This window comes from Canis lupus, chromosome 9 (assembly GCF_048164855.1).
Source record: "Canis lupus baileyi chromosome 9, mCanLup2.hap1, whole genome shotgun sequence".
NCBI lineage: Eukaryota > Metazoa > Chordata > Mammalia > Carnivora > Canidae > Canis > Canis lupus.
Genome location: NC_132846.1, coordinates 13,862,217 through 13,884,669, shown reverse-complemented (window position 1 = coordinate 13,884,669; position 22,453 = coordinate 13,862,217). Strand labels below are relative to the sequence as shown.

Genomic DNA, 22,453 nt, shown 5'->3' with positions numbered 1-22,453 from the left:
TTAAAAGTTTATTGTTTTCTGTAGACCAGTAATTCATGAGAAGGAGACAGTATCAGAATCAAATAGCTCTGCCTGCCACTGCCGAGAGAGCTAACCCTACTGTCCTCAAATTGTTCCCCCTCCATTCTTTTCTGTGAGGTAGTCTTCTCTGCGAGGGTACCATTTCTAGTATATTTGTACCAGAACAACACTTATCAGAAATTAATAATTAAATTCTCAAAAAGCAATTTAAAGCAAAGCTCTAAAATAGATACAGGTTCAGAAAGGATTGTAGGTTAAAGTCTGAGTTGTGAGATGCCTGAGTAGCTCAATGGTTGAGTGTCTGCCTTTGGCTCAGGTCATGATCCTGGGGTCCTGAGACTGAGTCCCTCATCGGGCTCCTCACAGGAAGCCTGCTTCTCCCTCTATGTCTCTGCCCCTCTCTGTGTCTCTCATGAATAAATAAATAAAATCCTTAAGAAAAAAGAAAGTCTCAGTTGTTTCTTACATTTGAAGTACAAACTCAGTAATGGGCAAAAGACGGGAGTGTTGAAGCAGAAATGCTGGGCATAGGAAGTTAAGAAGATTTTTGTCAGAGGCTGAATTTTTCTTCTTTTGTCATTGATCTACTGGTGGATATAACTGAAGCAATCTACTAATTGATGCTCTAGGTTTATAACGTAAGGTTTGTATTCTTCATTATCTCTCATAGGGATGCCCTATGGTATGCCCTATGGTTTAATTTTAAGTTAAATGCTAAATAAGTAAGGAAATACTAAATACTGAAATAGTAATCTAAGAAAAGGAAAAAGATAAGAGATTAATAAAGATTTCTACTTCTCTTCACCAACTAAACCTTCATTCATTCTTATTTTTTGCTGACCTGGAGGAGAGAAAGGGAAACATATATTTGTTGTTGGAATGAAGAGAGTTTGTGGGAGGTAATTTAACCTAATGCCTCCACTCCTTCCCACGCACCTGTAGTCTGTAAGCTTGCTCTTTTTTCATTTGCACATATAAGTGAAATGCCTGGAAAGACTGTAATAGTCGCAGAGCACGGGCCTCCAACTAAAAATAAAATTTGTTCCACCTGAGTCTGAGAAAAGTAAAAACAAAGAAAAGAAAAAATACCCATCCAAAGAGGAAAGCTGATTTTCATTTATGACCAATATGAAAAAGAAGTCAAGAATTATAAGTAAACTGAAGCAGCAACAATGGGTAGAGACTGGAATGTGATGGCCATTACTCCGGAGCTCAATCCAGAAAGAAGGGAATTTTTTTCGAAAATTCTTTAGATCCTAGATCTGATTAAGTCAATCAAGTAGCTGAAGACAGAATTTAGAGCAGGCAAACACTTTGCTTTCTGCCAGGCTGCAGTCTTTTTGGGAGAACAGACACAGTGGAACATTTTTATTATTATCTTCTTTCACATAAGCTGCCCCTGCCCATGAACTATCCATTTTTGTGGCTTCTGGTCCTTAGGCCAGGACTCCTGTTGCACTGTGTGCTCACGCTAGCAGTTCTGACACTGCCAGTTCTGATGCATTTTCCTACAGTTACTTCTGTATCCTCAGCTTCTGATGCCCAGCAAGATCGGAGATGAGGAGCTAAAGGGCTTGCTGTAGGTCTACATTCAAAGGCAGGAAAATCATTATCTATTTCCAAAAGATAGATCTGAGGATGGTGGAGTTCCCAAGTACTCCCAGCTACTCTGAACCAAAGCAGTCTTGATGGGAGAGTCACAAAACAGTCACAAGTGGGGCCATGCCCTCGTGCTGCTTCTAGAGACCTGAGACTCAGAAAAGGATAAAGAAATGCCATCAGCAGCAAAGGGAACTTTTTAAAAAGCACTTTGAATTTTCCCAGGGGCAAAAAAAAAAAAAAAAAAAAAAAAAAGGAACAAAAATTCACAACTGACTATAGCAGTAGGGAAAGTGCTGTTGTAACATATGAGAGAGTAAAACAAACTAACAAACAAACAAACCAAACATAAAAATATATTCCAGCAAGGAAATGCAGTTCTGGTTTAGGCTAGAGAGATAAACTGACCAAATGAAATCCAAAGAAATCTAATCATGACCTTATTAAATTAGTGGGCTTTTCATATTTGTAGTTTTGGTTACTTGGACAGACTTTACTTTCAATTCTTTGTACTTCATAAAAAGTAATGTCTTTTCAATTTAGTACTTAAAATAATATTTTTTTTAAAGATTTATTTATTTATTCATTCATGATAGACATAGAGAGAGAGAGAGAGAGAGAGGCAGAGACACAGGAAGAGGGAGAAGCAGGCTTCATGCTGGGAGCCCGATGTGGGACTCGATCCCGGGACTCCAGGATCGCGCCCTGAGCCAAAGGCAGGCGCTAAACCGCTGCGCCACTCAGGGATCCCCTACTTAAAATAATATTTTGAAAATTACCTAGTGCTAGACTGAGAGCTCTTGGAAGCCAACACTGTGTTAATCTCTGTATCCCTTGTACTTGGTACAGAATCCAGTATATAGAAGCCTTTAAATAAATATTTATTGAATGAACGTTGGTGATTATGTTTTATAACTTATCTCCAAGGACATTATCTCATTTAATATTCATGGCCCTATGACACAGGTTCTTTATCCCCATTCCACAGGTAAGTAAATATGATCAAATAGGCTAAGTGGTTTGCCTAAGACTGTATAATTAGTGAAAACCAGAATGTCACTTGAACTTAGGCCTTCTGACCTTTCAAGTATATGGTTTCCTTAAGTATTGTCGCTGGCTATTTAACTGGTAAATCACTTTGCAATAACTTTGGCAATACATATCACCAGCAATAAAAACACGCCAGGCCATTTGGACCATTCTTTGGAATTAGTTCAAAGGGAATGCTGCAGATGAAAGGAGAAAAAAGCTACGTACGAAAAAGATATTAAGTTTGGTATTACTTATTTTGTCAAAAACTAAAATCCAGTTAACTTTAAAGTAAGAAGAGACTAAATAAATTACAGCATATCAACTTGATTGGATATTATTATATTAAAATAATTTTGGAGACTTTGTAGCTGTATGAAAAAAGCAATCATAATGTTATGATGAAAAAAAGATAAATTCTAAGTTGTGATTCTACCATGATTAAAAACATGCAAAACTCTACAGAGTTTCAGGGTGCTGTATTGCTTGGCTTTACACTGCACATCAAGCTATAAAATATCTAATTATCTAGAATCATCTAAAATGGGAAATAAGACACAGATATAACCACACTGTAAGGTGACCTGCCATACTAGCATCAGACTGAGTACCACACACTGTAGAAATTTAGAAAAGAGGGCATCAGTATCAAGTGGAATAACCAGGGAAGGTTTTTATGTTTTGTTTTGTTTTTGTTTTGGGGGTTTGGTTTTGAGTAGACGGCATCCATCTGAGTTTTTTAAAATGGGCAGAATTTCAATAGGTTAAGACTAAGCACTTGTGGGATGGTTGGAAAGACATTTCAAACAGAAAGGGGCAAGAGCAAAGGCAAAAGAGGGGCTGGGAAGTAATGCACATCCAAGAAGTGGCAAGTAGCAATCTTTAAAAAGCTGGTCTGAAGTCTAGACAAATCATAGTGAGCAATATGACTGAAGAGTTTCTCCACCTTGGCACTGCTAATACTTTGAACTGGAAAATTTGTTTTTAGAGCTGTCATGTGCATTGTAGGATGTTCAGCAGTATCCCCAGTCTCTATCCCCTAGATGCCAGTAGCAATTCCCCAGTTGGGACCTACTAAAAAATGTCTGCAGACATTGCCAAATGTCTCCCGGAGGCAAAATCACCCGTGGCTGAAAAACATTGGGGCAAAACCATAGATGGAAACTTGGTTTCGCCACAGTGTGAACTCTGGCTAACAAGGAATGGTTAACCTGGGGTACTAAGAAGGACTGGTTCTAAGTCTAGGCTCAGAAGGCACATCAGTGAAATCCACCAGAGACCCAAGAACGCTGAGCAGAGTTGGTATTTTTTTTTCTTCCTGGGCTAGAACGTAGGTTTAGGTCCATCTTTGGGATGACTACAGAAGGAAACTTGAAGAACTACAGAAGTCTGAACTGCAATGATGAGTCATGAATTTTCTGTTGTTTGAACCAGAAGACTGATAAAAAAAAATAATGAGCATATTCTAGTTACTAATCCAAGGACTGTATATAGGATGGATTCAATCAACCAGTACCTGAAGGCAGGAAGAAGTGGGTAGTAATCATTTGGGTATGAGAAAAAAAAGAGCCTGAAATACTATGACATATCTGAAAAGGATGGATAAATGATGTCAAGATCGAAGAGTCTCATCAAAAGTTTAAATAAGTTAAATGTATTGTATCCAATCTAAGCTTCTGGAAAATTTCACTGTCACTGCAATTTAACTATGAGCAGAAAAGCTGCATGAGCTTGGTCACATTTGGTAAATTTTCGTACCACAGGAAGACTCCTTCAAGAGTTTCCTTTATTTATTATTTTTAATTCCTCAGACTTATGCAGCTTCATGACACTAGACCAGAAAAGGATTAATGAAATAAGTTTATAAATATTTATAAAGTGATTTTATTTATGCAGCGATTTTGAAACAACAACAACAGTAACCTGACTTGGGACTGGCAACATTAGAGCCACAAAGAGGGCAATAAAGTACCCCTGTCTTTCGGAACTTGATTCGTTCTTTCATTTTGGCACATCAACTTCTTGTAGGATACTTTAATGTGTTCAGTGTTTTAACAGTGATATCCTCTCTAATTGCTTGCTGTGCTGTAGTTCCATTCTGGTTCTAGAAGTCCACATTCTTTCTCCTTTCTGTAGTTTTCAATTGGAGTAAAACAGAAAGGCTCGGGACAGACTTTGCTGGAATCACAGTTTATGAATCAATCTCACTGAACTTTCTGTACTTTGTTTTCAAATAAGCTTGTGATCTGAATAAACCATGCTCTCCCACATTAAAAAAACATAGGTCAGAGAAATATTTAATTATATTATGTACCTTATTTTTCTATTAAACTTGATCTCTACTCAAAAAAATGAGATTAGAGAGGGAGATGTGATTTGTCGTCTTTTAAAATTATGAAATTGCAGTAAAGACAACTAAAGTTATAAACTAAAATGAAACAAACCTCTTTCATGTAAAACATGTATTTATTTTAACATATATAATAACCACTTACATTTCATATAGGATCAGATTTTATTGTTGCTTTTGTTTTTAGTGTAAAGGCCACTACAGTGAGAAAATAATTATTATTCTCTGATAAGTTCCCATTCAGGGCACTAAGATTTTATATTTCTATTGCTGCTCCTCTTATCAGCTGTTATCCTTCAGTACCATATAAAAATCACTAAATGGGGCTCCTCCACTCCCCCTTACCACAAACCTATGCCTGCACATTTTTAAACTTTTTAAAAACAATCATCTGGATCTTATAGCATGGACCCTATTCTTGAAAGTCCAGGTAAATAAAGCAATTGAATTATTTAATTTGAAAGCAGGAAATACTTAAATGAATATATCAGTAGGGAGAATTTAGAAGTCCTAGGATGAGAAGCTTTATGCTTAAAATCCCTTGGTATGATAGCTCTGCCACTGCTAAAGCAGGTGTCCAAAGATAAAGCTGCATATCAACACAATAATTGGTAACTATTTTCTCTCAAGACATTTCATATTCTCCACATTCCTCCCAAGGATTCCATCGTAGCAATCTCAAACTTCAGTCATGCCATAAACCACTACCACCATGTTTGGTCACATGCCATTACCCATCCCAGGCCCCCCTCCTCTGAAATAAACAAAGACTGAATGGTCCCACCCTCAGCTTCTTTGTTCCTGATGCCTTTCTTCACAAAGGACATAGGACAGCATTTCCTATGGGACAGTGCCCAGAAAACTGCTGGCACCCCATGAGCACTGCTATTAACAGTAATAAGAACATGAGCTACATTTATAATCAAAAGAAACATGACCAGATCCCTGTTCCGGTTTAATAAGATAATTGAAAATTACCTCATGCAAGGTGTTCAATGACCAATAAATGTTTGGATTGTAGCCAATGGCCTCTGGATATACAGGCATTTGATTATGAAAGGATGTTTGGCTGTTTCCCAAAAAGAACAGATAAAAAAAAAAAAGGACAGCGTTTTTTCCCTCTTTCATGTGCATGGCATGAGAGCAAACACAGGTTAGGACAAGGTTGAATCAGGGACAATCTGTAACCATTTGGCCAGCAGTGAAATATTTAACCTCGAGATGTTTTTCTACCAACCCTTAACCAAGGGCAACCTGATTGAAAAGGACCCAACTCTTGCAGAGAAAGTTAAATGAGTAGCCATGAAGACCTAAAGAGAGAACTGAGAACCAGTCAGGTTTTAATAATTAGACTTTATAAACAAGGACAATCTAGTACTGATAAATCAGGGGCAAAATTTGGGAAAGAATACTCATTTCTACAGTTCTTTGCCTAAAAGAATCAACATATTTACAACATCTTCTAAATAGCCTTTGTTAAACTAAGTAATGAATTGTGCTCCTATAGTCGTTAATAAAGAATGTTATAAATTCCACAGTGCAATTTCTTATTTTTTGCCTGCTTACATAATCAACTTTAATCAAAGAAGCAATGTTTTAAAATTTCTTTTGTTAAGTCAGAACTTTTTCAGGTTTTCTTTTTCATTTTAGCCACCGACATGAGAGATACACTGCAGCGGAGAAGCATCCTACTGACACTATCCATGTTTCTTGAGTGTACCTCGGTAAGCAAAAAAAGGCAGTGAAGTGTTCATCTGGGGTAGAATAATTTCTTCCCCTTGTTATATAGATGGGCAGGGAAATGCCACAACCTCCAGGGTTATGGGTTTAGTACTCCTATTCATTACAAATATAATTTGAAAGAGAGAAAACAGAATAGTGAAAAACAGAGACAATGCAAATGGAGAAAAATAAAGGCACTGAAATTTTTAAGAAAGGGATATGTAGTAATTCATTCATCTGCACTTATACAAGAGAATGACATTTTGACTGGGAATCAGCCAGTCTCCATTTCTATTATAGTGAACCATATGCCATTGCTAATACTTAAATATTTTAATATAAAAATGATAAATCATAGGATTCAATGTAATACTAAAAATTGGAAGGAATTTTCCCATAGGTGCCACAAAAGAGTTACTTTAATTTAGACTTGAAGATCAAAAGCATATGTTTTGGAAAGAAATAACACACCCATTCAGAAGTAACTTCACACTTCCACTCTGATGAGTTTTTTTTAAGTATTAACCAATGACCCTAGAGACCATAAGTACCTAGGTCCAGTAGAAATAAAAGAGATAGCTTTCCTAGATGTTCTCTAGTTGAGAAGAATATTACCTGTGCCTTTGCATTGGCTTTCTACCTGCTGTGGGGAGTTACAAAGGATGACACTGCCTCTAGACTGGGACGCAGATCATCCAGTGGAGGGCAGAAATGAAAACCATGTAAATGCATCATCCACTGAAGAGCTTCACTGAGGAGGAAATAAAGAGTTCAATTAGCGACCACAGATAATTTGTAGGTCTTGAGCCAAATTTACAGGGAATGAAGCTTTACTTCCCTTTACATCCTTAATCTTCTAGGTCTCAGCAGGGGTTGAAATAGTTCCATATAAAAGAACAGGGCAGTTATTAGGCCCTTTGAACTATACTGTGCAGGGCAGTGCCAGTGGGATCCTGTGTTTATAGGCAAATTAGGAGCTTCAATGGTTTATTGTTAAGCTAACAAGTCATTAGAAGGGTCTGCCCTTCCAAGCATTCTCTCTGAAGATACTCATAAATTTTAGTTCTGGGTTAGAGAAATTGAGCTGTTGATTAAAACTAGTGTACCTGGCCCATCCCAGATGTGAAAAAAGAGGAAAAACGATCAGAAACAGCATTCTGTGAGCTTCATGCTATGGTGCTGATTTTGTATTTTTTTAAATGCATTTTTTAAATTAGATTACTTTGCTACCTAACAGATCTGACTAAATGAAGAGATACATATTGACTTAAGCTCTTTGGAGGAAGGGAAGGCATGAATGAATGGCTAAAGGACACAAGCTGGCCCAGGATTATCCATTTCCTCTTATTGGTGCTTTTCTTTCAGATGCCCATAAGGCATATGAAAAACACACAACAGCTACTACCAGAGGAATGACACTGAAGTCAGAACCCTCCATGGCCAACAGATTCTTGACTCTTTAATGGATTTCTGGAAAAGCATAGGATTTTTTTTGTTGGTAATTCTCTCCAATTCTTACTTTAGTCTCCCTTTCTCTTCCTCCTTTTTACACTCTATTCTCTTCCTACACACACACTCATGTTTATTTACTATTTTGCTTGGAGAAGAGGTGGGCAGGCCATGTCTCAATATTCTGAGAGAGACTACCAGTGTCAAGTTGACCATAAAAAGATATAGCAATAGGTTCTGCTGTTATAGTTATGTTCCAAGGACAGAAACGTTAATTCTGAATGTAAATTCTTAATGAGACATTGACTACATTTACTTTATTTCATATATTTTAGATTTAAGTTCACGCTTGAAGGACATTCTTCTCCTGCATCTCTTATATTACCTTGGTAAAAAGTTTATTACACCAGCTTTCTATTATTATTATTTATTATTTGCCAAGAGGGTGGGCTTATTCAGAAAATAATGAAGAGGAGTCTAATCAGATTTAAATGAATACACTGACTTTTTTTTACTCTTTTTATTTGTGAATGAATGAATTCCCTTCTATGAAGGGACCTTCTCATATACAGTTATCTGAAGGAGTAATGCAGTGCAAGATATCTTCAGTAGAAGACTAAGTGAAATATTATCTAAGAGAAGACTCCAGCAGAGTGTTAGGATAGTGGGGGAAAATGGGTTTCTAATATCTTATTTTGAATCTCCTATTGCTATAGAAAAGGAAACTGTGATAAATCTTAACAATGCTCCTATAGATGTCATGAGATTTTTAAAGTTGGGATTTTTCTAGGGGTTTTAAAAAAGTTTTTCCTAAGACAAAGCAAAATAACCATAAAATAATATAAACAATTCAGGGTTGTCTACAAGTTGGAGTTAGTAAAAGAAGTTGCCTCATGGAAGCCTTCTGTAGTAAAGATCTGGAAGTGGTCAAATCTCATCAGTGTACAAAGTAGTAGTCAGCTTCATGGTTTCATTCATGTCCATGTGATTTATATTTATTATTTATTTGTCAGTGCATGAGAGCATGAAACACTTCTGAATTACTCACAAATTACTTCTGAGGTGAGAGGAAGGAGAACGTCCTTCATAGAAAGCATGATGGCTCTGCCCCACGGAAGATCCAACTTCAGCTCTTATTTTGTTCAGAAATGACTTCTTCCTGACTAAAGGGCTTCCACCCCCACTCCCCACCCCCAAGTCATAGCAATGCCAAATGCTGACAGTGTAGAAAGGAGGCAGCTGACAAAGATCACAGGTCCAGATCATCCAGGCACTTGAGGCAGAGAGCTGCAGCAACATGCAGCCATTTTCAGCCATTCCCATCAAAGAGGAAAGCAGGCAACCAACATTGCAGAGCACACCAGAAGCAAAGCCTCCTGTGCAAATCTATGGATCAAGACCAAGGACTTGCGGAGATGCAAAAGCCAAAACCAAGAGCTCTCTGGGTTTAGTAAACAGGCCCCAAAGATAGATGCAGGCATTACAATACAGACGGGGAAACAAGAGCAACACAAGACGGACAGACGAAGACTGGACCAGACATGAAAATTTCTTTGTTCACATTACTGGTCTTCTAGGGAGGAGGAACTGGGCAGCAGAACCTACTGAATATGTTCTATGCCTGATTTTATCAAGTAAAATTGAGGAAACGATATATAATTCTCATTCCAGAGGCTACAGTCTATCATTTTCCACAAACTCCTATGTCATTTTCATGTTGTGTCTATTATACAGGAATTTTAAATCATATATAATTTTCAGTAGCTATCTGATCTTAGGTGGCCTCTAATTAATATTCAAGAATCTGATAGCCAAAGGTGTAAAACCTAGGTCACTTTAAAAAAAAAAAGGCATACATCTCGGCAATCATGAAAATATTTACTATCCATTGATAGGAATAGATAAATAGTATTTGAGATCATTGAGCTACAATAAAATAGATACCAGACTAGCTGTAAGACTTAAAGAGAATGAAAAGGAAGGGAGAGTGGTATCAATGACAGAAGTCTGGCTTAACAAGAGATATTTCTGTCGATGTGCTACACAGCACATCAGTAAAATCCTAGGGCATCCATGTCAGGTCTTTCACTTTGACTACTGGAGGCCTCTTCCATAAGCCAAGAAAGTAAAAGGGGAGGACTTCAACATTTAAGTGTTTTTCCTTCTAAGTTTCTAAGGAAAAGCAGAATGCCTGCTACTTGTGCTGTCCCGACAAGAACTCGCACCTCTGGGAAGAATTTGGTTTCAGTTCTTCAGTCCAAGAAGAGGAAGAGACACCGAGTGCTACTTGGACTTGGCACTAGGAACTGTTGGTCTTTCCAGCTAGATGAGGAAAGCGTTTTCAGATAGGAAAAAAGTGTCTCTTCCCATTTCCCTCGTCAGGGAAGGGACACTGAGCATCATGAGTACTGGTCTTTTGCAGCATTATCTTTATGTCATTTGAATATGGTTGTGCTTTTCCTTCTCCATTATTAGTGGTCACTGCTTAATTAAATTGGATAGTGGGAGGATAGAAGACTGTCAGATTTTATGTTATAGTTCTCACTGATCAAGAGAGAAACCAAACCACACTGAAAAAAAAAAAAAAAAGAAATGACATCAGGCTGACCATCTAGATGCCCACTGCTACCCATGGACCATAATAATAATCCCTGGAGGTATGTCTTCCAGTTTCTACTGGAGGAAGTATGATCAAGAGAAGTAGGGAGTAGACAGAAAAGATAAAATGAACAAAGATTAAAATGGTGTCACTGTCCGTTTATGACCCTCTAATTTTACTAAATCATTTAACGAAGAGATTGAACACAAACTCCATATAATTCCATACAAATGGCCAACCCCACAAGTAAACTATGTGGCTTTATGCAAGCTGTATGACTGACATAAGCTATTTACCATTTTATCAGTGATGGAATAATAGAAGCAGGTGTTCCTGCTGGTCTAAGCAGAATACATTCACTAAACATTTTATAAATCTATCAGACTGTTGTATCAGTGATGTATTGTACTATTGCATTTTTCTTAGGCTTAAGTTATGAAAAAAAAATCACAAACCTCCCGCTAAGCATCAAAGAGTGAGGTACACATTTTCTATGCTCTTTTTTATGCCTATTTACAAAAACAAACAAATAAGCTTTCCACTCTAGTTGGGGAACTGCCTTTACATTAATTTCAAATGAAAAAAGAAGCCCCACAATTTTCCTGTGAGCAAACCAACTTTCCAAGTTCTGGTTTTTCAAGTTCTGGTTCATTTATTTCTCTTTAATATTTCAAAGCTTTGAGGCTTTGGAAATGTTTCTTTTAAAAAATGCTGCAATTGTAGGGAAATGCAATGACTGATAAAAATGGAAACTTGGAGGTTTTGTCTGGTGACTTTCTATTGTTCACATATCTCTTCTGGGGTTCCTCTTTGATCTAAAAATTCTTTTGCCCCCGCCAGTGCCAGGTCTCAGCATCCACTATAAATGTGCTTACCCAGGGAGGGGCGAAAGCTACTATTCCCCAGCCCTACTCCACAGAGAGAGAGCTGAGATTCTCTCCCTCACATCATTATTTGCTGGAATTTGATAGCCACCAAACTAACACACGTGAAGAACCGCTTAGTAGCCCTTGTCAAAAATGGTGCTTCTCTCCACAGTGTTAGACTCCTGGGGCTTTGTGCCAATGCCCATGGCCTCTGCAGCCAGCACTCAGGCACAGAGAAGGCACAGTGTATTCAATGACAGGATGCATACGTGAATAAATATAAAAATAACAGGATGGTGACAGAGCTTCAGACAACTGGTGACAGCTCCTGAGGATGGTAGAGTCAAGGAATGTCAGAAAAGAGGCCCCTGCGGTGATTCTTAAGCTTGCTTACTTCCAGATCCAAAAGTCAGGAGAGGACTGTGACCATGGAGAAGAGTTAAATGTCCACAGCCCCACAGGAGAGACCGGAGGGGACTCTGCAGGCCTGCTACCTGAGTCCAGAGCCGGCTCAGTGGAAAGAACATCTGAGGGTGTCTCTCACAGGGTTCAGTGCCTACTTACAGATGTACTCCCCAAGGATAGTTAGAAGTTGTCCAGGTTCCAAGAATATTACTTTCTTCAACCCATTTCTTGACGGTCACATTACTTAACGTCTCATTTGATACTGAGGGTATTGGAGAGACATACTAATTTATCTTTGAGAGTTTAAATGGGGATTTTCAGATTCAGAAGAAAAATGCCAGTGAGGGACTTGGTGCCCACAGGACACCCCTGAGTGGATGTTGGTTTTGAAAGTGACTTCAAGTACAAGGAAAACAGAAAGAAACTCAGTTATTATGAGATACTTAAGTTAGAAACACAAAAGGACTTTCTAACCCAAACGGGTACTGGACAGTGAATTATATGAATTATAGTGGATATTAGACCAGCCATGGATTTTCCAGATGACCCCCTGTTTATAGGGATAAGCCTTGGTCTTTGGTGGGCCTCTCCAGGCCACAGAAGGTGTCATTTCATTTTCCTTCAACTTAAAAAAAATATGCAAACTTTTTAACTTGAAAGAGAGTTGATTCTCACATCAATGTTATCCTTGGGGCTCACTTCTACAGCTAGAGAGAGTTTCCACCAAAGATCTGTGAGCACCTCCAGCAACGAAGGCCTTTGGACAGGGTGTTGGGCAGTTGTATACTCTTTAAAATATGATGTAGTGGAGGAATCTTTCTGTGGCATTCTTACTATACAAAATCATGGCACTATAACAAACCCAATAGATACATTTTAGAGTAACCAATATTGTTTCAGTACTTCCTTAGTGGTGCTTTCTAAGTATCATCTCACTTAATCTTCAAAATACCACCCTCCTCTCACAAAAGGTCTTCTTATTACATTCAATTCACAATAAAGAATGAAATGTGCTCAAAGATATGCAGCAGAGGCAAGGCCAGAACCAAAACTGAGTCAATATTCCACACAGGTGGCAGTGAGACATGACAAATGGCTTCCTATAACGCACCCTTCAAAGATTCAAGAAGAGGACCCACCAAATTATTTAACACCTTGCTATCGAATAATACAAACTCCAGTTTCCTGAAAGTAAGGCAGCTGTGTGTAGAGCTTCCTAGAAGTCCTGAGGGCTATGATTAGAATGTGACCGAGGCCAGGGTAACAAGGCCCTTCCCCCCAGAAGGGAAAATGGGTTCTCATCCTGTGCTCTCTGCACTGGCCTCTGACTATCAATGCTTGACAGTGGAAATCCAATTTTCAGACTTGCCAGATTTCTGGAAATAAGTCAACGAATACCTTAAGGTATATCACAGGTCTATTTTATAAGGTTCTGACAGGGGTAAATAATTTCTAAAAGGCAACTTTGTGCCATCTTGGAAACTGTCTGCTAACTTACATATCATAACTTTGCATTCTACAGTATCCAATATGTATGAAATCTATCAAGTCATCTTCCTTCCACTTGGGAATCCCTTTTCAAATGAAGGGAAAAGCACCATAAGAGAAAGGACAAAAAGCATGTAAGTTGGTTTCCAATCCAGGTTAACTTTGATAAAACTGAAATCCTAGATAGGTATTAATAAAATGCCTGATGTGACTGTTTTTCCTATGGGCAAATACATACTGCCAGCCATCTAGTTAAAAATGTTTCCAAATGCCACTGAATGTGAATTATCTAGTACAGGCAAGAGTACTTCACAGTCAAACCTTTCTCCAGTCATACTCAGAGCATCTCTGGTTATGTTGTTTATTTAAATTCTAGTCCGTACTCTTTCTAGAGCCATTTGTATTTTTGTTAATTAGCTCCACTGGTGTATCTGGCAAAACGATTTTATAGCAAGACTGTGCCTCTAATTTTCTAAACAATCACCAGTTTTAGCCTTTACTTAATACTGTGAGACTTAGATTTAAAATAAGTCCATATTGTGCCAGGATTTTGTTTTTTGTTTTTTTGTTTTTTTTTTTTAGTCTTTTTCTCTCAGCCCCAACAAGTCAGAACTTAACTTGGATTTTCCACAGGGATAAGGTGTGAGTAAGATTTCCACACTTGCAGGTTGAGTATTATTATATCCCTCAAGCTATTTTCTTTTCTTGGAATTCAGAAATTATTTGTGGAGTTTCAATGCTTCAATTCAGGTATTTCACTGATATCTTTTAATGACAACTGTGTTTGACAAATTGAAAAAAGATATTAGTCTCTAATGAACTTCCAAGCTATCTTTAGATATATAAAGCAAATTATTACAAAATGTGCAAAGATGAAGGAAAACTACAAGTTTAATTATCAGAAGCAACAAATACAGTTTTTTGCTGATAAGCCTCAAAAAAGTTTCTTAAGTAACCAAAATGATTACTTTGGGTAATAAAAAAGAATTGTAATAGGGGCTGCTGTATATGGCACACAGATAATGTGTACACTACTATCCTAAATGCTTTCTCCCTTCAGACTTTAAGTATCAGTTTGGTTTCAGTTTTCAGGTGAGGAAACCGAGGCAGATGGTTAAAGTGCTTAAGATCACACAGCTAATATGCAGCTGAGCCTGGTACAGGAAAAAGGGAATTTGTGTCTACAGTGAATACCCTTAACCACTACCTTATGCTGTCTTTGAATACAGGTTTACAGTAAATACTAAGAAATCTTCCAGACCTAAGGCTAGCAAGTTTTTTAAAAAATCAAATAAATAAAAATACTTACAAAAAAAAAAAAGGCTTACTTTTGTGGGATAAGATGGAGGAGGAGGGGCATCTAAACTTCACTTACAAGTCAGGAGTTAGGACAGTCATTGAGAATGGACTCCATCCATTTCTCGTTTATCTTTGTAATGTCTGCCTCCTCATGGATGGTTGTCCATCCACAGATGCAGAGACATCTACAGAGCTGCTGCACTCTTACAGAGGGAATAAGTGCTGAACAAGTCTGTTTGAAACATATGTCTCTTTGAAAGTTTAATGGAGGCTTTTTCCTCATTCTCCTTGTTGCTCTTTAGGAAACAGCCTGCATACTTTCAGGGACGCCTGCCTTACCTTGTTCTCCTGGAAGAGCAAGCTCTCAATGTTTCTAAGGAAAAAACGATCCCTTTGATCATGCTGCCTGCATGTCAGACTCTCTTCACAAACAATACACTTATTTTAAAAGTTCATTCTCGCTACAGAAAACTGGCTGTATGACAGAGTTTGGAGGAAAGTCGCCTGTTAGTAGATACCTTTTACAACATTGCTCCTAACATCTATCAGAGGTGACCCAACTGTATTATCTTGAAATACACTGTTATTCTCAAACAATAAAACACTTTATGGTGTGTCCTTTGGGTTCATAACCAATCTCAATAATAATCTATTTTCAGTTACAAGTCAAGACAGCTCCAATTCTTAATGTTCTAATAAATAAATGGTCTAACAATTGGGAGCTAATTGTCACAGTGGGACAGTGTGAAAGGCTTATAATCATGGCCTTTATTGTCACAATTAATTTTCATATTGTAGCAAAATATAACCTCGGGAGCCCCTCAGAATTAAAAAAAAAACAAAAAACACTTTGTACTCAAAGGTAGAGTTTATGTGCTTTAAGCAAATTTTGGTAATTTTAAACTATCCCTATCTCTTCAAAATGAACAATCAACACTTCTTTGCTATTTAAGAATAATGACCGAAGCCATAAAAACTCCATTTCCAAAGGATAGGTGGGCCCTACTTATGGGCAAAGGACTTTCAATATATTACAGATTTACTCCTTTAGATCTGTTTCACAAATCTTTCAAATCTGTACTTGTTTAAGGCCAAAATACACTTAGAGACAAACAAAAAGTCAATGGTAAACCAGAAGCAGATTGGCAAAATAAACATCCTTATTAAGAGGAAGCTCTTATAAAAGCATGCTAATAAATCCAGTAACAGTTAGAGCATATTACTAAGAGCAAGTTAAAATAGTGCTGAGATTTGGGGAAGTAATTAGTGCTCAGAATACACCACAGAGGTTTACCTGGCTTTTTTTTTTTTTTAAGAAAAATAACAAAGGTTCAGTCTTAGATAATTAAATATACAGAGGATTCAAAATTCATTTACTTCACATGAACAGAGGTTCGGTAATTATCTTCCCAATAGCAAGAGGGGAATTGGGCAGTGTGGTTTTGACTGGGGCCCTACACAGAGTGGCATGCTGTTTGCTTCATTTAACTTTCTTTAATATTATTAATCTTTGGGAAATTAGACTCTTCTTTGAGCAGTGTGAACTGCCATCCTCAAAACAACTGGATAATCAGGTAGAAAAAAACCTTCTCTCTGAGACACAGCTGCCACTAGCACTTGATTTTTCTTAATCATCCCTCCCTGAGAGGGTGAAATGAAAAGAATGTTTCTCTAACAAAATTTCTGGCATAGGCATACTGAAAAGATAATTGGAGGATTCATACAAATCAGTTTGGCTGAAAGAGGATTCATATAAATCAGTTTGGCTGAACTTAGTAAAATGAAGCCAAACAAAAATTACCACCTCTCCCCAAGTGTACTGAATTCAGTTAAATAATCAGAGAACTGGGATGCCTGGGTGGCTCAGCAGCTGAGTGCCTCCCTTCGGCCCAGGGAGTGATGATCGAGTCCCACATTGGGCTCCCTGCATGGAGCCTGCTTCTCCCTCTGCCTGTGTCTCTGCCTCTCTCTCTGTGTCACTCATGAATACATAAATAAAATCTTTAAAAAAAAAGTCAGAGAATCTGCATGTCTATTTTTGGCCTGTACAGAACCATATACTGTTAGGGCTGGCATCAAAGGTATCTATCTGATTAAGTGTCTTCTCTGCTGTATACGTGTTATTTCTCAGAGTGGGATGGTCAAGAGCACAAGCTCTGGACAGATGCAGAGCTGGATTTGAATTCTGGCTAAATTATTTTGTGCTTTGATGAACTAATCTCTAAACATCAGGTTTTTTTCATCCCTAAAATCTAGATGATAATACTTGCTTCCTCTATTTTGTTGGAGAACCCGTTGAATTAAGTTAAGACACTTAGTAGAAAATGTGGCACATACAGTGCAGTGGCAATTATTTGCAACAATGAAAATTATTAATTTCCTGCAAGAGACTTATTAGAATAAAGTGCTGATGTAATGATACACCTAGAAGTGCTGTGTTGTAGCATAAAGAACTCTGGATTTAGATTCAGAAAAATTAAAGACAGAAACCCCATTTCTGCTGTTGGGTAACTGTGGGACTTGGAACATATCACCTCAGTTCTCTGAATTTTAGTTTCTCCATATGAATAATGGGAGCAATCACTGTCTTCAACCCAGAATACAGGAGATGATGTCAGTTTGGAAGTGCCTTGTAAAGTGACGTAGCACTCAGTAAGTGTTTACCAAGTACTAGCAGAAGCTCCATCTCTCTATAGAGCTCTATTTATAAGTAGGTCTTCTAGGAGTTAGGACACACAACACTGGGTGAGCATCAAGTCATGGTTCTGTAACTTCATGAATTTGGCACAAATTGGCCTTTTATGATGTCAACATTACAACTTATTTTTTAAAAGGCAAGAGAGCACTCTCTTCTTAACTCAGTGTCAAGCTTACCATTCCCTGTGGATTTGTTATCCTCCCCTTACACTGTGCAAATCTGTTCTAACACTATCATTTTCTATCTGCATCCTCTATCATATGATAGAATGGAAGTCTTGAGCATCAAAATAAGGTTACCATGGAGTCACTGATAACTGGACATGCTTATAGTTATGAAATTCCCATAAAGCAAGCATTTGTGCATGTTGTGTTAGACTGGAAGCATTTTTCACAGACAGATGTGCTATATGTATACACTCAATATATGGTGAATATAGAGTAATAAGTTCAGCTGAGATTCTTTCAAATGCATCCTAAGCATCATAAAAGGTCAAAAAAGAAAGTAGACAAAATAAGCACAAAGATTCCTTGCCAAGAAATTTAGGATTTAGGAGATTATGTATAATTTGTGAATATGATATAATAGGGAACACTAAAAGGAACAGAAGGGCCTGGAAGCATGAGGGGTTTTAGTAGCTAAATGGTTTTCTCTCCTGGTGAAACAGGCTCAAAATATTAGTGCAGGTGGCATGATTTAATCTGAAACAAATAATTGTTCTGGCATACAAAACTTAATCAGTCTAATAGCTAACAGGGAATTATGTAATCCTTCAGGTTAAAATAATTGAGATACTGTCCCTTGAACTGAGATCTCACATGTTTGACCCTCTCCCCTGCCCAGAGTCAAGAGGAAGTGGAGACTGTACTTCCACCATTAAATCAAATGGTGTTATGTCAAAGGCATAAGGAAAGGAGAAGAACTTGGGATGGAAAAATGAAAGTTGAGTCATCCCATTCTTGATTCAACTATGGTTATGATGTTTATGATCCAAATGAACTGAGCCTTGATCTTCATTATAGAAACTGCCATAGAGCCTGGGCTAACAAAATTTGCAAGCTACTTTTCTCAACGAAGTTCATAGGCTCTTCACTCTCCCTTTTGCACTCCTCATTTTCCTACACCCAAGTGAAACAAGCCCATGTTAAAAGTTGATTAGATGCTTCCTGAGAACCTGTTGGAGCAAAGTCACTCAAGAGAGACAAAGATACTCATTCAGGAGTAGGAATAACCTAGTCTATAAAGGCAACACTGGGTGTTCAAATCCTTTTGCCTATCATTTATCTGGGAGGAAAAGATGAAAATGCAGAATAATTAGTGCTGTGAAAGGTGCTTAATACCTGAATGTTCTTTAATTAGTGCTGGCTAGTGAATAAAAAAAATGAATGACTGAGTGAATGAATGAATAAATGAAAGTCCTAATAAGGCAAAACACAGTAAGTGCCAAAATATTAGAGGAATAGGTCATCTTGGGGGACTTGAAAGAACAAGAAAAGCTTTACTGAAAAGGTAGACTTGTGCTAAGCTGTTAAAAACAGGTTTCAAAAATAGATATATTCACATTTATATTTACTGTACTGGTTTTTATTAGGTAATAATAAATTTATCCAAAATTCATTTATCAAGGTTAAAAAAAAGAACACTTGAATTGTGTTCTTAAATAGTTCATGGTTGATTCTGGATAAGGGCCCTCAAAAAAAAAAAAAAAAAAGGTAAGAATTACTACGCTTCTGATACTTCCATCAACTGCCAAATATCAATGATAATGTTTATTTTCCATTGTCACCGAGGCACTGACATAACTAATATTATTTCAAAGTATCTGCTGATTACAAAATGCAAAACAATGATAATAACTCTTCATGACCCTTCACAGATTCATTAAACTCTGAAGAAGTTTCTCTAATAGAAAAACCAACACTACTTCACAGTCACCTTTCAAGAGATCTCTGCTATTCGCAATTCTCTTATTGCACTGCTCCTGTTATGATATACATTTGCTACAACCAGTGCACTAAAAACTGCCAGTGCCTAATTGTTATAATTTTTGAGACTGTAGAATCATTAGATTTTTTTGCTGTTGGCTAGTTTAATGGTTCCTATATTGAGAAATACGATTATTTTCTTCCGCCATTCCCATGACCATCCTCCTGTGAGTGTATTTTAAAAACTAGTGGGGCTTCTGAATATATTTTAGTGTCTGAGTAACGATAAAGAACAATTTGCAAGGCAAATGTATTTATCAGCCTGATCTCTTGACCTAAGGTTTTGATGATGTTTGTTGAGAACTTTGGGCATCAACAGTGGCCTTTGGGTCTCTACTGTCTTCAAAATTCTAGTTGTGTTATTTCCTTTGGCTTGGGAAAAACAGTGGTTTGGAAGATTTATAGGATAAATATGGAAAGAATATACTAAATGAAAATCATGCTGGCATGGAAATAATTCATTCAATAACGGAATTAGTAAACATGAGCAAAAAAAAAAAAAAAAAAAAACACTAACAAAACAAAGTTCTAACCATTAGCAGCCATTGAAGTTGCAAAAGCGGAAGTTTATATCTTCTCCTAGGCCGGTAGATGGGAATTCTAATCAGGAGCTTGGGATTATAGAATAAGATCTTTGCTCTGATTTGTTACATCAAGCTTTGCTAAGCATTCTGTTTCACTTTAATTCTGGATATGGCAAAGAGTGACATTAAGTAACTGTGTTCTAGAGGAAAAGAAATATATACTGTGCCCCTTTAGTAAAACTGTTTTTAAATTCTAATAGAATTTCAAGGTTATTATCTATTTCAGATCAACAGTGGGGGTCAGAGTTCACAGCAGCCAGAATTTACAAACCTCCAATGGGTTTTGATTGACAGCAATCAGCATCTCTTCAGCATCACTGAGGGAACAAAGTACAGGTCAAGACAGCGGGCGATTTCATCTGTCATTTTTAATTATCTAAATGATATTCACAGACAAAACCTTTCCCATCCATCAGGGCATCACATTACCATAGACAATGTTTGTTTAAAGAAGAGGCCATAAAATCAAACAATTATGAATGCAGACAAGCCTTGCTATTGACTGCATAAATAATCAAGCAAGAGTTCCAAAACTCTCTGCTAATGAATTGGTGGATTGCTGGCAGGAAGTGGCAAGTAATAATATAGACAACAGTCTAATGTTCTTATTGACTTTTACTAAAGCTTCACTAGAGTCACAAAGACTCAAAAATGACGTCAAGTGAGGTTTCCATAGGAGCGGTATTGATAGCAGTACACAGCTAAAATACAAGTAGTTAACTCTTGACCTTATGGTAGGACCAGTGATCCCCTGAGAGTACTGAAATGCTTGCAGTATAATACATCATGAACTGAGCCAACAGCCACAGGGTCCCTGACAGCATTACCACACAGGTGAGAGGCCCTTCTTTTGCCATTTGTAACATAGTAATCTCTAATAATTCAGCTGCAAACCTGAAAATTAACTCTATCTCAATTTGTTACACGAGTAAACAAAATTTTCTACCCCTTCTCCCCCCCCCCTTTTTTTGTCAACAGTAAAGGAAGAGTATTACCTAAAATACATGTAACTGGTAGCAGCTAGCTGAAGGGGAAAGAACTGGAAGCAGAAGACATTGGGACTTAGAAACGGTGCAAACACTCCCACCTAGAGCTCTCTAGATGTGACGCATGGCTATGGGTAACTTCTATCTTCTGGCTAAAGTATGCCATCCATAGAAATGCAAGTTGTAGCAGCTGTTTTTGTAGGACTTCCTTATTGCTTATTCGTCTAGCTTCATAAGAAGTCTCTCCCTGGCCACTTTTAAAAATGATCAGAAGTATAGTTACCCTAGCTTAACAGGTAACATTTTGATCGGTTAAGGAAATCATCAACTAATAATGATCCCTATTAAATAAGGCATCTTGATATAGGCATATTTTATTAACAAGTTGCTAGTTGACAGACTTGAGCCATTACTTTTCCATCACTTATCTCAACAAATACAAGATGCTGTCATATTATTCAGTAGAAAATAATTATTAAAATAAATATAATTTATCTTGAAAATTATACTCTATAGAAAGGATATTTTCTCATAAGTATCACAAATGAGGATTTAAGGGGGAGACTTTACATCTACCAGAGTGCACTCCATTAAATGCGATTTCCTGTAGATGCTCAGCAAATCACAATCCATGGCCATGGCCACAAGACTGATAGGATCATCTTCTGCTGTTAACCTCCAGATTCCAAGTTCACATTTTATGAATTGAGAAGCCATGGAGTAGGAAAGAGAAGAAACACGGAGTGCAAAAAGGCAAAAATTCAACTGGCAGAAGACCAGAAGTGAGGGAGAAAATAGGATAATGTGAATGGTAAAATGTAAAATCTGTCCTTATTTTAATAGATACTATGCCAACAATGCACTATGACAGAGTTTCCTCTACTAGCTTTTAGGGGCTTTCTAGGCCTTCAGACCCTTTGAAATTATGGAAATAGTCATAACAAAACACAAAAGAATGTTCTACTAGTGTGAAAAGAAGTATATTAATATAGGTCTAATGCTGATAAATTCTTAGTCCAATTCTAAGCTTCAGTATTTCTTAAGCTATTATTGCATTATTTTTTATTAAAATTTATATGCAAACAAAACAAAACATAGTCACCAGGCTCAGAGAGACCTAGGTATGGATCTCATCAACGTCGTTTACTAGCTAAATGACCTTGATCCTTTTTTCTCCTATCTATAAAATGGGGGTATTAACAGCTCCTTCATTAGACCATGAGTATTAAGAACTCAGTTACATAGCATCTGATGAATATTCAGTAAATATTAATTCCTTCCTTCTCCCTCTAGTTTATATTTAATTTTTTATATTTAAATTCACTTAATTAACAGATATTGTATTATTAGTTTCAGAGGTAGAGTTCAGTGAT

General features: G+C 37.3%; 1 protein-coding gene and 1 long non-coding RNA gene across 7 annotated transcripts in view; one reads left to right on the top strand and one right to left on the bottom strand.

Moving 5' to 3' along the window:
* The window catches only part of NPAS3 (neuronal PAS domain protein 3), an 839,616-nt gene that overhangs the window by 391,860 nt on the left and 425,303 nt on the right, over window positions 1–22,453 (bottom strand). The gene's annotated exons all lie outside the window — the stretch shown is intronic.
* On the top strand, window positions 20,817–21,889 carry LOC140639364 (uncharacterized). Its single transcript, XR_012036101.1, has 3 exons — window positions 20,817–20,928; window positions 21,073–21,214; window positions 21,763–21,889. It is a non-coding gene; the product is annotated as an uncharacterized lncRNA (long non-coding RNA).